A 13,588-nucleotide genomic window follows, 5' to 3' on the forward strand; every position below is an offset into this window, starting at 1 on the left:
ACTCTGAGTACCTCATACAAGTGAAATCATACAGTATCTGTCTTTTGTAACTGGCTCATTTCACTTATCAAAATGCTGTCAAAGTTTACCCGTGTTGTAACATTTTGGAGAATTTGCTTTTCTTTTTAAGGCTGTGTAATATTCCATTGTATGTGTCTACAGCATTTTGCTTATCCATTCATCAGGTGTGGACACTTAGTTGCTTCTGCGTTTTAGCAGTTGTGAATAATGCTGCTATAAACATGAGTATACAAAGATCTCTTTGAGCCCTTGCTTCACGTTCTCCAAGATATGTACCATGAGGGCAGGGAGGGAGCTGTTCCATCAGGGTGGGAAGACTACACAGCCCTCTTGCAAATGGAATTCTGCCTCTTCAAGAATGCAGTGTGAAGTCCCCAGCATCTATTGGCAATACAAGGATTTCATGTTTTTTTAGTAATATAGTAAGCATACATATTTAAGTTTTTAGAATTGGTACTAGAAATTGAGGGGCTTCCCACGTGGCACAGTGGTAAAGAATCTGCCTGCCAATGCAGGAGACACAAGAGACACAGATTTGATCCCTGGGTTGGGAATATCCCCTGGAGTAGAAAATAGCAACTCGACTCAGGTATTCTTGCCTGAAGAATCTCATGAACAGGGGAGCCTGGCAGGCTACAATCTATAGGGTTGCACAGAGTCAGATGCAAATGAGCAACTAACACTTTCACTTCACTTTTTTATTTATAGTAACTATGTTTCTGATTTTTTTGAGAAACTGCCCATACAAGGCTCAAGGTTTCCAGTTTATCCACCTCTTCATCAACATTTGCTGTTTTTTGGATAGTGGCCATCCTAATGGGTATAAGATACTATCTCACTTTGGTTTTGATTTGTATTTCCTTACTGATTGAGTCATGTTAAGCATCTTTTTCATGTGCCTATTGGCCATTTGTTTATTTTCATTGGAAGAATGTCCAAATCTTTTGCCCATTTTTGAAGTGGGTTGATTTTTAGAAATTCTGTATTTGTTCTGCATGCTAAGCCCTTAGATACATGACTTACAAATATTTTCTCCCAGCCTTTTAATTCTGTGGATAATGTCTTTTGATGTACAAAATTTTAAAAATCTTCATTAAATCTAATTTTCTTTATTATCTGTTCTTTTGGTGTCATATCCAGGAAATCACTGCCAAATTCAGTGTTGTGAAACTCTTGTCCAATTTTTTTCCTAAGAGTTTTAATTCAGGTCTTATATTTAAGTTTTTGATCCATTTTGAGTTAAAAGTTTTGTATATGGTGTGAGATAAGGGCCCAGTTTCATTCTTTTGCATGAGGATACTCAGTTTCTTGAGCATCATTTGTTGAAAAGACTGTCCGTTTCTCATTGAATGGTCTTGGTACCGTTACCAAATTTCATTTGACCATATAGGTGAGGGTTTATTTCTGGGCTATTTCTATTCTATTCCATTAGTCTATATATCTATCTGTATGTTAAAACCACACTGTTTTTATTATGGTGGCTTTGTAGTAAGTTTTGAAATTGACTATCCGGTGTTTCCTTTTTCAGACTGTTTTGGCTACTTAGGGCCCCTTCAGTTTCTATACGAATTTTAAAATGAGTTTTTCTATTTCTGAAAATAAAAAGCATTGAAATTTTGATTGAGATTGCATTGAATCTGTAGGTTGTTTGGGTAGCACTGACATTTTGAATATTGATGTCTTCCAGTTCACGAACATGCGGTATATTACCATTTATTTCTGTTGTCTTTTATTTCTTTCAGTGATGTTTTATACTTTTCATTGTATCAGTCTTTACCACCTTGGTTAAGCTAACTGCTGAGTGTTTCATGCTTTTTGATGCTATTGTAAGTGGACTTGTTTTTGCAATTTCTTTTTCAGATAGTTCATTGTTCATGTGAACCTTTTCAGATAGTTGGTTCATTTGGATCACCACAAAGCATTGAGTAGAGTTCCCTGTACTACACCATAGGTTCTCATTAGTTACCTGTTTTATACATACTGTCAATAGTGTGTATATGTCCATCCCAATCTCCGAGTTCATCTTACTCTTCCTTCCTCCCTTGGTATCCGTATGTTTGATCTCTACCTCTGTGTCTCTATTTCTGCTTTACAAATAAGCTCATCTGTACCATTTTTCTAGATTCCACATATATGCATTAATATATGATATGTTTTTTTCTTTCTGACTTACCTCACTTTGTGTGACAGTCTCTAGATCCATCCACATCTCTCCAAATGGCACTATTTTCATTCCTTTTTGTGGTTGAGTAATATTCTGTTGTATATATGTGCCACATGTTCATCCATTCCTCTGTTGATGGATATTTAGGTTGCTTCCATGTCCTGGCTACTGTAAATAGTGAACGTTGGGTATCTTTTTGATGTATGTATCTTTTCGAATTATGGTTTTCTCTGGGTACGTGCCCAGGAGTGGAGTTGCTGGGTCATGTGGCATTTCTATTTTTTAACTTTTTGGGGAACCTCCATACTGTTCTCCATAGTGGCTATATTAATTTACATTTCCACTAATAGCGCAAGAGGGTTCGCTTTCCTCTACAACCTCTCCAGCGTTTATTGTTTGTAGATTTTTTCATTATGACCATTCTGACTGGTATCATTATAGTTTGGATTGCATTTCTCTAATAATTAGTGATGTTGAGCATGTTTTCATGTGCTTGTTGGCCGTCTGTATGTCTTCTTTGGTGAAATGTCTGTTTTGGTCTTCTGCCCAGTTTTTGATTGAGTTACTTGGTTTTTTTTTTTTTTTTTGCTACTGAGCTGCATGGGCTGTTTATATATTAATATTTTGGTGATTAATCCATTGTCAGTTGCTTCGTTTGCAAATATTTTCTCCTGCTGCTGATTTCTGTTTGCTAGCAATGTGTCAAGGATTTTGTATCAATGTTCATAAAGGATTTGGTCTGTAGTTTCCTTGTAGTGTTTTGTTTGGCTTTGGTATTAGGGTTATGCTGGCCTCAGAAAATGAATTAGGAAGTATTGCCTCCTCTTCAGATGTTGGGGAAAGTTTGACAAGGATTGATACTAGTTCTTATTTAAACATTTGGTAGAATTTACCAGTGAAGTTGTCACATCAAGGACTTTTCTTTCTTTTTTCTTTTTTTTTTGGCCACGGTGCATAACTCGCGGGATCTTATTTCCCCAACCAGGCATCAAACCTGGCCCCCTTGCAAGTGGAAGCACAGAGTCCTAACCACTGAACTGCCAGGGAATTCCCTAGGATTTTTCTTGGCAGTTTTTTTTTTTTTTTCCCCATTCTTGGGAGATTTTTAAAAGATTGAAATACAAGTGACGTATAGCATTGTATTAGTTTTAGGTATAGGACATAGTGATTTGATATATGTATATATTTTGATACAATGACCATATACGCTAACATCTACCACCACACAAATAATAGTTACAATGATTTTTTCTCCTGTTGAGAAGTTAAGATTTACTCTCCTAGTGACCTTCAAATATATGATACAGGTATAGTCACCTTGCTGTGCATTAATCCTCAGGAGTTATTTATCTTATAACTGGAAGTTTATACCTCCTGATGACCCGCACCTGTCTCACCTGGTCTCTGCAACTGCTGTCTCTATTATCTGTATCTATGAGAGTTTTTTTTTTTATTCTATGTATAGGTGAGGTCACACAGTATTTGTGTTTCTTTGTCTGAATTTAATTTTATTTAGCATAATGCCTTCAAGGTTCGTCCTTGTTGTCACAAATTGCCAGCTTTCCTTTTTGTAACTGAATAATATTCCATTATCCATTATAATGGAATTACTATACATATAATATTTATATATATTATATTACAGAATTATATATAATTATATATATAACTCATTACTTACAGAATATTATGGAATTATATATATATTTATATATATAATTTCACTACTACTACTTTCATTCATCCGTCAGTGGACATTTAACTTGTTTCCATGCCTAACTGTTGTAAATAATGCTGCAGTGGGATGATCTGAGAGAACAGCATCAAAACATGTATATTATCAAGTGTGAAACAGATCGCCAGCCCAGGTTAGATGCATGAGACAAGTGCTCGGGGCTGGTGCACTGGGAAGACCCAGAGGGATGGGATGGGGAGGAAGGTGGGAGGGGGGATCAGGATGGGGAACACATGTAAATCCATGGCTGATTCATGTCAATGTATGGCAAAAACCACTACAATATGTAAAGTAATTAGCCTCCAACTAATAAAAATAAATGAAAAAAAAATAATGCTGCAGTGAACATCGGGCTGCAGCTGTCTTTTTGAGATAGTGATTTTGTCTCCTTTGGATAAACACTCAGGATGGAATCGCTGAATTGCATAGTAGTTCAATTTTTCAGTTTTTGGGGAACAGTGTGGTTTTCCATGGGGGCTGCTGCAGTAGCAATTCCGAGACCCACTAACAGTGCACGAGGGTTCCCCTTTCTCCACATCCTCCCAACACTAACAGATATGAAGTGATATCTCATTGTGGTTTTGATTTGTGTTTTTCTGATAATTAGTGAGTTTGAGTACATTTTCATGTATCTGTTGGCCATTTGTTTATCTTCTTTGGGAAGATGTCTGTTCATTTCTTCTTTCCATCTTTTAACTGGATTATTCTTTTCTTTTGAAGTATATGAGTTCCTTATATGTTCTGTTTTTTTTAAGAAATATTTATTCTTTAATGCCTAACTAATAGACATGTGGTTTTTATTACTTTTTAGTATTAAAGGACTCTAAGTTCTCTTCACTCTTTTGAAACATCCAGTTTTTCCTCTGATTTAAAAACATAAAACATACTCATTATAAAAAAGATGGAAACACAGGAAAGGACAAGTATGAAAAAAAAGCCTTTCATTCTAACAGTTGTTAGGATTTTATTGTATATATTTTTAATATTATTCTTAGAATATTGACATACCCTTTTAAAATTAATTTTTATTGGAGTACAGTTGTTTTACAATGTTGGTTTCTACTGTACAGAGTCAATCAGCTATGTACATATGTTGCAGTTTGTTGTTTAATCACTCCGGCGTGTCCGACATTTTGCGACCGCATGGCCTGCAGCACGCCAGGCTCCTCTGTCCATGGGATTCTCTAGGCAGGAATGCTGGAGTGGGTAGCCATTCCCTTCTCCAGGGGATCTTCCCAACTTACAGATCACAGCTGGGTCTCCTGCATTGCAGATGGAGTCTTTACTGTCTGAGTAAAGGGAGCCCACATACACACGTAGCTCCTCTTTTTTTAGATTTCCTTCCCAGTTAGGTCTTCACAGAGCACTGAGTGGAGTTCCCCGAGGTCTGTAGGTTCTCATTAGTTACTATTTTATACTGTGTATAAAACAGTGTGTATATGTCAGTCCTAACCTCCCAATTCACCCCACCCCCTCCATGTTCTTTATTTTCACTATTAACTCTTTATCCAACATGTGCTTTGCAAATGTTTTCTCTAATTTGATAGGTTGCGTTTTCACTTTGTTGGTGGTTTTCTTTGCTGTATAGAAGCTTTTTAGTTTAACGAAGTCCCACTTATTTGTCCTTCTTCTCTTATTGCCTTTACTTTTGGTGTCAAATCCAAGAAATCATTGCCAAGACCCATGTCAAGGAAGTCTCACTCCATTTTTTTCTTCTAGGAATTTAATTTTAATTTTAGTCTTACATTCAACTCTCTTTTTAAAATTTTTAAATTTTAGTTAATTGTTTTTGGCTGCTCTGGGTCGTTGTTGCTGTGCATGGCCTCTCTTTCTAGTTGCGGTGAGTGAAGGCTACAGTCCGGGGGCTTCTCATTTCAGTGGCTTCTCTTGTTGTGGAGCAAGGGCTTCCGAGTGCACGGGCCTCAGTACTTGCACCACGTGGCCTTGATAGTTGTAGTGCGTGGACTTAGTCACCGCACAGTATATGGAATCTTCCTGGACCAGGGATTGAACCCGTGTCCCTTGCATTGGCAGGTGGATGCTTAACCACCGGACCACCAGGGTGGTCCCACATTCAGCTCTTTAATCTATTTGAGTTGATTTTTGTGTATGATGTAAGATAGCGATCCAGTTTCGTCCTTTTGCCTGTGGCTCTCCAGTTTTCCCCATGTGGCTGTTCATTTCCCACCATTTATTAAAGAGACTGTCCTTTCCCCATTGTCTATTCTGGCACTGTTGTCATAAATTAGTTGACCATATTTGTGTGGGTTTATGTCTGGGATTTCTGCTCTGTTCCATTGATCTATGTGTCCATTTTTATGCCAATACCGTTACTGTGTTGACACTATAGCATTGTAATATAATTTGAAGTCAGGAAGCAGGATGCCCCCAGCTTTGTTCTTCTTGATCAAGATTGCTTTGGCTCTTCAAGGTATTATGAACTTCCACACAAATTTTAGACTTGTTTGTTCTAAATATGTTGAAAGATGCTGTTGGAATTTTGATAGAGGTTGCATCGAATCTGTAGATTTCTTTGGGTAGTATGTACATTTAAAAATATTAATCCTTCCATTCCATGAGCATAGAATATCTATCCATTCATTTGTGTCTTCAGTTTATCTTATCGGTGTCTGTAGTTCTCAGTGCACAGGTCTTTCAATTCCTTGGTTAAACTTATCCCAGGGTATTTTATTCTTTTTGATGCAACTGTACGTGGGATTGCTTAAATTTCTCTGATAGTTCAAGGTTAGCAGCATATTTTTGTATATTGATTTTGTATCCTGCAACTTTATGAATTCATTTCTTAGTTCTAACAGTTTTTTGGTGGAGTCTTTAGGGTTTATACACACACACACACACACATACATATATACACATACACATATATATATAATCTTTTTATTGGCAAACAGTGACAGTTTTACTTCTTCCTTTCTGAGTTGGATGACTTTTATTTTTCTTGCTAATTGCTCTGTCTAGGACTTCCAGTACTATGTTTAGTAAGTGGTGAGGGCTTCTCTGGTGGCTCAGTGGTAAACAATCCACCTGCCAATGCAGGAGACACGGGTATGATCTCTGGTCTGGGAAGATTCCACATGCCATGGAGCAGCTAAGCCTGGGATCCCACAACTATCAAGCCCATGCGCCACCACCACTGAAGCCCGCAGGCCCCAGAACCTGAGCTCCACAGCAGGAGAAGCCCCTGCAATGAGAAGTCCATGCACCTCAGCTAGAGAGTAGCCCCACTAGCTACAATTAGAGAAAAGTCCACAAAGCAACAAAGACCTAGAGCAACCAACATGGTAACGATAACCCTATATGCAAAACAGAAAAAGAGACACAGAAGTACAGAACAGACTTTTGAACTCTGTGGGAGAAGGTGAGGGTGGGATGTTTCGAAAGAACAGCATATATATTATCTATGGTGAAACAGATCACCAGCCCAGGTGGGATGCATGAGACAAGTGCTTGGGCCTGGTGGGCTGGGAAGATCCAGAGGGATCGGGTGGAGAGGGAGGTGGGAGGGGGGGATCGGGATGGGGATACATGTAACTCCATGGCTGATTCATATCAGTGTGTGACAAAACCCACTGAAATGTTGTGAAGTAATTAGCCTCCAACTAATAAAAAAAAAAAAAAGTGGTGGGAGTGGGCATCTTTGTCTTGTTCCTGATCTTTTTTGTGTGTGTGTGTGTTATAAAGTTTTATTAAACTATAAAAGAGAGAAAGCTTCTGACATTGATATCAGAAGGGGGCAGAAAGAGTGCCCCCTCACTAGTGTTAGCAATGGAGTTATATACTTTTTAATTAGTTATTACAATGAATCAAAAGAATGTCTGGAGGTTGTAAAGACCTTACTAGACCCACTCCCATAATTTACATTTTAAGATAACAGGATCAGCCAGAGGGTTTTTTCCAGAAACTGTCCTCAAGCAGGGTACATTGTTGTTATATAATCCTTAGTACAGAGTTTAAACTGAGTTGTTTGTTGTGTAATCATCAGTTAGAGGCTCAAAGATAAAAACTGTCTTATGTGACTAAGACCAAGGAATGTAGAGGAAAAAAAAAAAAAACTTGTCCTTTCCTCCTTGAGAATTCCAGACCCCTCTCTCCTTGGGGGCCCCCCGGACTTATCAACCTGCCCTAGGAATTGACTCTCACTGCCTCTTCCAGGTAGCCAATCTCTCTACCTCTGTGCTAAGTCCAATCCTTGCCCAGCACAGGATCTTGTTACATCTGCTACTCTGCCCTCTTCTCCAAGCTTCCCATCTATTTCTGCTAGATCCTTTCTTAGCTCTAAAAATGACCAAGTCCTGTCCATCTTAAAAAAAAAGAAACAAAAACCCTTTCATTCTCACATTCTCTTCAAGTATTTTTCCTACCTCTTCTTGCCTGTCTCCCCACTTTTTAAGAGTAGTCGATTTTTAAGAATCGATTTCCTTTCTCTTTCTCAACCCATTCATTCAAGCTTCGCTCTATCACTCTACTAAAAATGATCTGACGAAAGCCACCACTGACCTCCTATCACTAAGCCTGGCTATTATTTTGTTCCCAAACAGGCCTCACAGCTGCACTGACAGCTAGGTTCCCTCCTTGGTAGCAGCATCAACTCCTACCCCTAACCCCACCCACACTAACTGAGCACTTGTTCTGTACTATTTGAGTACTAACAGCTTTACAAGCATTACCTCATCTAATTCTCATCACACCCCAAGGTGCTTGCTATTATTATCTGTATTTTTTCAAGTCAGTAAACTACAGTTGAGACAGGAAAGCGACTTGACTAGTAGTAGGTGGAGACAGTACTAAAACCTAGGCCTTCCTGGCTTCAACACCTAGGAGCTTAAGGGATGTTTAACAGACTCAGTGGCCTCTAGACTCTCTTGGCCTTGGGTTACACTCCCTCTGCCTCTCTCAGGACTCTGTCCCCTACCTCTGACCACATTCTAAATGTTAATGCTCAGGACAGTTCCAGTCTCTCTCCACTGTTGTTCTCACTCCCTGAGGAATGTCAGTGACTTTGATTTTGTCAGCCCTTACCACATGCTGACAGCCCCAGATTTAAAGCTCCAGGCTTCAAGTTTCAGACTCTTTCATCCGACAGGCTGCTGGACTTCTCCATGATGATGTCTGTCTCAGCTTCCCGTCCAAAACTGAACTCAGTTTCCCTTTGAAACTTTTCCCTCCTTCTCTTTGTCAAGTCAAACATTACCCATTATAAAGCTGTAAGTATTCTTAAACTCTTTTTCTCCCTCATTCTCCACATGCAAATAGTTACCAAATATTTCTGATTTTACCCCCTGAATAGTTATCCTTTCCTTTACACCTCTACCATGAGCCTTGCTCTGGCCCTTAAATATTAATAATGTCCAGAGGGTACTTCTGTAAGATTCTCCCATGTCTTTCTCCACTCCTGTCATGACATCCATCCTTCCCATAGCAGATGAGTGATCCTGTGGAGCAGAGCTCGATAAGCAGTAAAGTATGGGATGCTGATGGCAGCTCCTTATTTAAAGTCCAGTTTTTCTGGCAGTGTGTAAACAGTGTGATCGGCTGCCAGAGCATACTCAGCATAACCCCCAGAGATCGTCCTGGTAGTGAAAACTCTGTCACCTTTCTTGAAAGCAGATACACTCTCTCCAACAGCTTCTATTATCCCAGCCACATCAAAGCCAGGATTATAAGGTAGAGGTGGTTTTATATTGTGAGTGCCAGAGCGAATGTATGTGTCCACTGGATTTACACCACATGCTTGGACTTTGATGAGAACCTGATGGTCTTTTGGAATTGGTACAGCAACATCCGACTGGAGTTTCAGCACTTCTGGTCCACCAAATTAAAAAACTCTAATAGCTCTCATCAACTTCTGTCCAGTCGCCATGGTTATCTAGATACACTGATCTCATTTCATGTTTAAGGACCTTTCATCTTACAAATCCTTCAGCCCGTTCTAGAGTGGAAAATCAAAATTTGCGAGCGTCCCCTGAGATTGCACCTGTTCCTGATCTTAGAGGGAAAGCTTTCAGCTTTTCATCATTGAGAATGATGTTTTTGTGATGCTTGTTTCTTGATGTAGCTTTTTTTTTAATCACTTATGAACTTCCCTCTTAGAATTGATTTTGCTGTATCTCATAAGTTTGAGTATATCATATTTCTGTTTTAATTTTTCTCATGGTATTTTTAAAATCTTTTTTTCTTTGATTCATTGTTCAGTAGCATGTTGTTTAATCTCCATATGTATTTGAATTTTCCAGTTTTCTTCTTGTAATTTATTTCTAGTTTCATACCATTGTAGTCAGAAAAGGTTCTTGATATGATTTCAATAGAAAAGGTTCTTGATATGATTTCAATCTTAAGTTTACTGGGACTTGTTTTGTGGCTTAACATGATCTATCCTGGAAAATGTTCCTTGTATACTTGAAGATTGTGTTCTATATATTTTTGAGTAGAGTATTCTGTATATATCTGTTAATCTGGTCTAAAGTGTTAAGGTTGTTTCCTTATTGATTGTCTGGATGATCTATCCATTGATGAAAGTGGAGCATTGAAATCCCCTGCTATTATTCTATTGGATCATTGTATTATTGGAATGAAAACTGACTGGAAAAGGTCAGTTTTCACCCCAATACCAAAGAAGGGCAATGCCAAAGAATGTTCAAACTACTACACAAGTGCACTCATTTCACATGCTAGCAAGTTCATGCTCAAAATCCTCCAAGCTAGACTTCAAACAGTATGTGAACCAAGAACTTCCAGGTGTGCAAGTGGATTTAGAAAAGTCAGAGGAACCAGAGATCAAATTGTCAACATTCATTGGATAATAGAAAAAGCAAGAGAATTCCAGAAAAACATCTACTACTTCTTCATTGATTAAGCTAAAGCCTTTGACTGTGTGGATCATAATGAACTGTGGAAAATTCTTCAAGAGATGGGACTATCAGACCACCTTACCTGCCTCCTGTGAAACCCGTATGCAGGTCAAGAAGCAACAGTTAGAACCAAACATGGAACAATGGATTGGTTCAAAATTGAGAAAGGAGTACATCAAGGCTGTATACTGTCACCTTGCTTATTTAAATTATATGCAGAGTTCAGTTCGGTTGCTCAGTCGTATCCAACTCTTTGCGACCCCATGGACTGCAGCATACCAGGCTTCCCTGTCAATCACTAACTCCTGGAACTTGCTGAAACTCATGTCCATCGAGTTGATGATGTCAACTCAATGAGTTGGATGGATTCCTTTATCGTTATGTAATTCCCTTCTTTTCCTCTTTGTCTTAAAGTCAGTTTTGTAAGATATGAGTATAGCTACCCAACTTTCTTTTGATTTTCATTTGTATGGAATATCTTTTCCATGAGTTCGTTTTCTTTTCTTTTCTTTTTTTTTTTTTTTCATGAGTTCATTTTCTGTATATGCAGAGTACATCATGTGAAATGCCAGGCTGGATGAAGCACAAGCTGGAATCAAGACTGCCGGGAGAAATATCAATAACCACAAATATGCAGATGATACCACCCTTAAGGCGGAAAGTGAAGAGGAAATAAAGAGCCTCTTGATGAAGGTGAAAGAAGAGAGTGAAAAATCTGGCTTAAAACTCAGTGTTCAAAAAACAAAGATCATGGCATCCAGTCCCATCACTTCATGGCACATAGATGGGGAAACAATGGAAAGAGTGACAGACTTTGTTTTCTTGGGCCCCCAAATCACTGCAGATGGTGACTGCAGCCATGAAATTAAAAGACACTTGCTCTTTGGAAGAAAAGCTATGATCAACCTAGACAGCATATTAAAAAGCAGAGCCATTACTTTGCTGACACAGGTCTGTCTAGTCAAGGCTATGGTTTTTCCAGTAGTCATGTATGGATGTGAGAGTTGGATCATAAAAAAGGCTGATGTTCATAAAGAAGAATTGATGCTTTTGAACTGTGGTGTTGGAGAAGACTCTTGAGAGTCCCTTGGACTGCAAGGAGATCCAGCCAGTTCATCCTAAAGGAAATCAGTCCTGAATATTCATTGGAAGGTCTGAAGCTGAAGCTCCAATACTTTGGCCATGTGATGTGAAGAGCTGACTCGTTGGAAAAGACCCTGATTCTGGGAAAGATTGAGGATAGGAGGAGAAGGGGATGACAGAGGATGAGATGTTTGAATGGCACGACCGACTTGATGGACATGAATTTGAGCAGGCTCCGGGAGATAGTGAAGGACAAGGAAGCGTGGTGTGCTGCAGTCCAAGGGGTTGCAAGGAGTCAGACATGACTGAGTGACTGAACAACAACAAATTATTGTATTGCTGTGTATTTCTTTCTTTAGGCCTGATAATAATTGTTTTGTATATTTAGGTACTTCTGTGTTGGAAGCATTAACATTTATAAATGTCTTCTTGTTGGACTGATTCCTTTATCCTTATGTAATTCCCTTTTTTTTCTCTTTATCCTAAAGTCAATTTTGTAAGATATGAGTATAGCCTCCCTAGCTTTCTTTTGATTTTAATTTGTATGGAATATCTTTTCCATGAGTTCACTTTCAGTCTGTGTGTGTTCTTACATCTGAAGCGAGTCTCCTATAGGCAGTATACCAATGAGTCTTGGGTTTTTTCCCCCATATTTATTTGTTTTATTCTTGGCTGCACTGGGTCTTCATTGCTATGTGCAGTCTTTCTCTAGCTGTGATGAGCAGGGGCTACTGTTTGTTATGATGTGTGGGCTTCTCGTTCAGAGCACAGGCTTAGCAGTTGTGGTGCATGGGCTTAATTGCTCTGTGACATGTAGTATCTTCCCGTACCAGGGATTGAACCTGTGTCCCCTTCATTGGAAGGTAGATTCTTAACCAGTGGACCATCAGGGAAGTCCTGGGTCGTGTGTGTGTATGTGTGTTTTTTTCTAATCAATTCAGGCACTCTTTCTTTTTTTTTTTTCCTGAAAATTTCTTTAATTTTCTGTCACTCTTTTTTTTTTTATTGTGGAAAAATATATAACGTATAATTTACCATTTTTTGAGTAACCAACAAGGACCTACTGTACAGTACATGGACCTCTTCTCAGTGTTATATGGCCCCCTGAATGGGAAGAGAACTTGGGGAGAACGGATAACATGTATATATATATGGCCATTCACCTGAGACTATCACAGTGTTATTTGCCTTCAGCTATACCCCAGTACAAAGGAAAGGTACTCCCATTTGAATGCAGAGTTCCCAAGAATTGCAAGGAGAGATAAGAAAGCCTTCCTCAGTGATCAATGCAAAGAAATAGAGGAAAACAACAGAATGAAAAGACTAGAGATCTTTTCAAGAAAATTAGAGATACCAAGGGAACATTTCAAGCAAAAATGGGTTTGATAAAGGACAGAAATGGTATGGACCTCACAGAAGCAGAAGATATTAAGAAGTAGTGGCAAGAATACACAGAAGGACTGTACAAAAAAGATCTTCACGACCCAGATAATCATCATGGTGTGATCACTCACCTAGAGCCAGACATCCTGGAAAGCAAAGTCAAGTGGGCCTTAGAAAGCATCACTACGAACAAAGCTAGTGGATGTGATGGAATTCCAGTTGACTATTTCAAATCCTGAAAGATGATGCTATGAAAGTGATGCACTCAATATGCCAGCAAATTTGGAAATCTCAGCAGTGGCCAAAGAACTGGAAAAGATCCGTTTTCATTCC

Source organism: Muntiacus reevesi, chromosome 20 (genome assembly GCF_963930625.1).
Source record: "Muntiacus reevesi chromosome 20, mMunRee1.1, whole genome shotgun sequence".
Taxonomy (NCBI): Eukaryota; Metazoa; Chordata; class Mammalia; order Artiodactyla; family Cervidae; genus Muntiacus; species Muntiacus reevesi.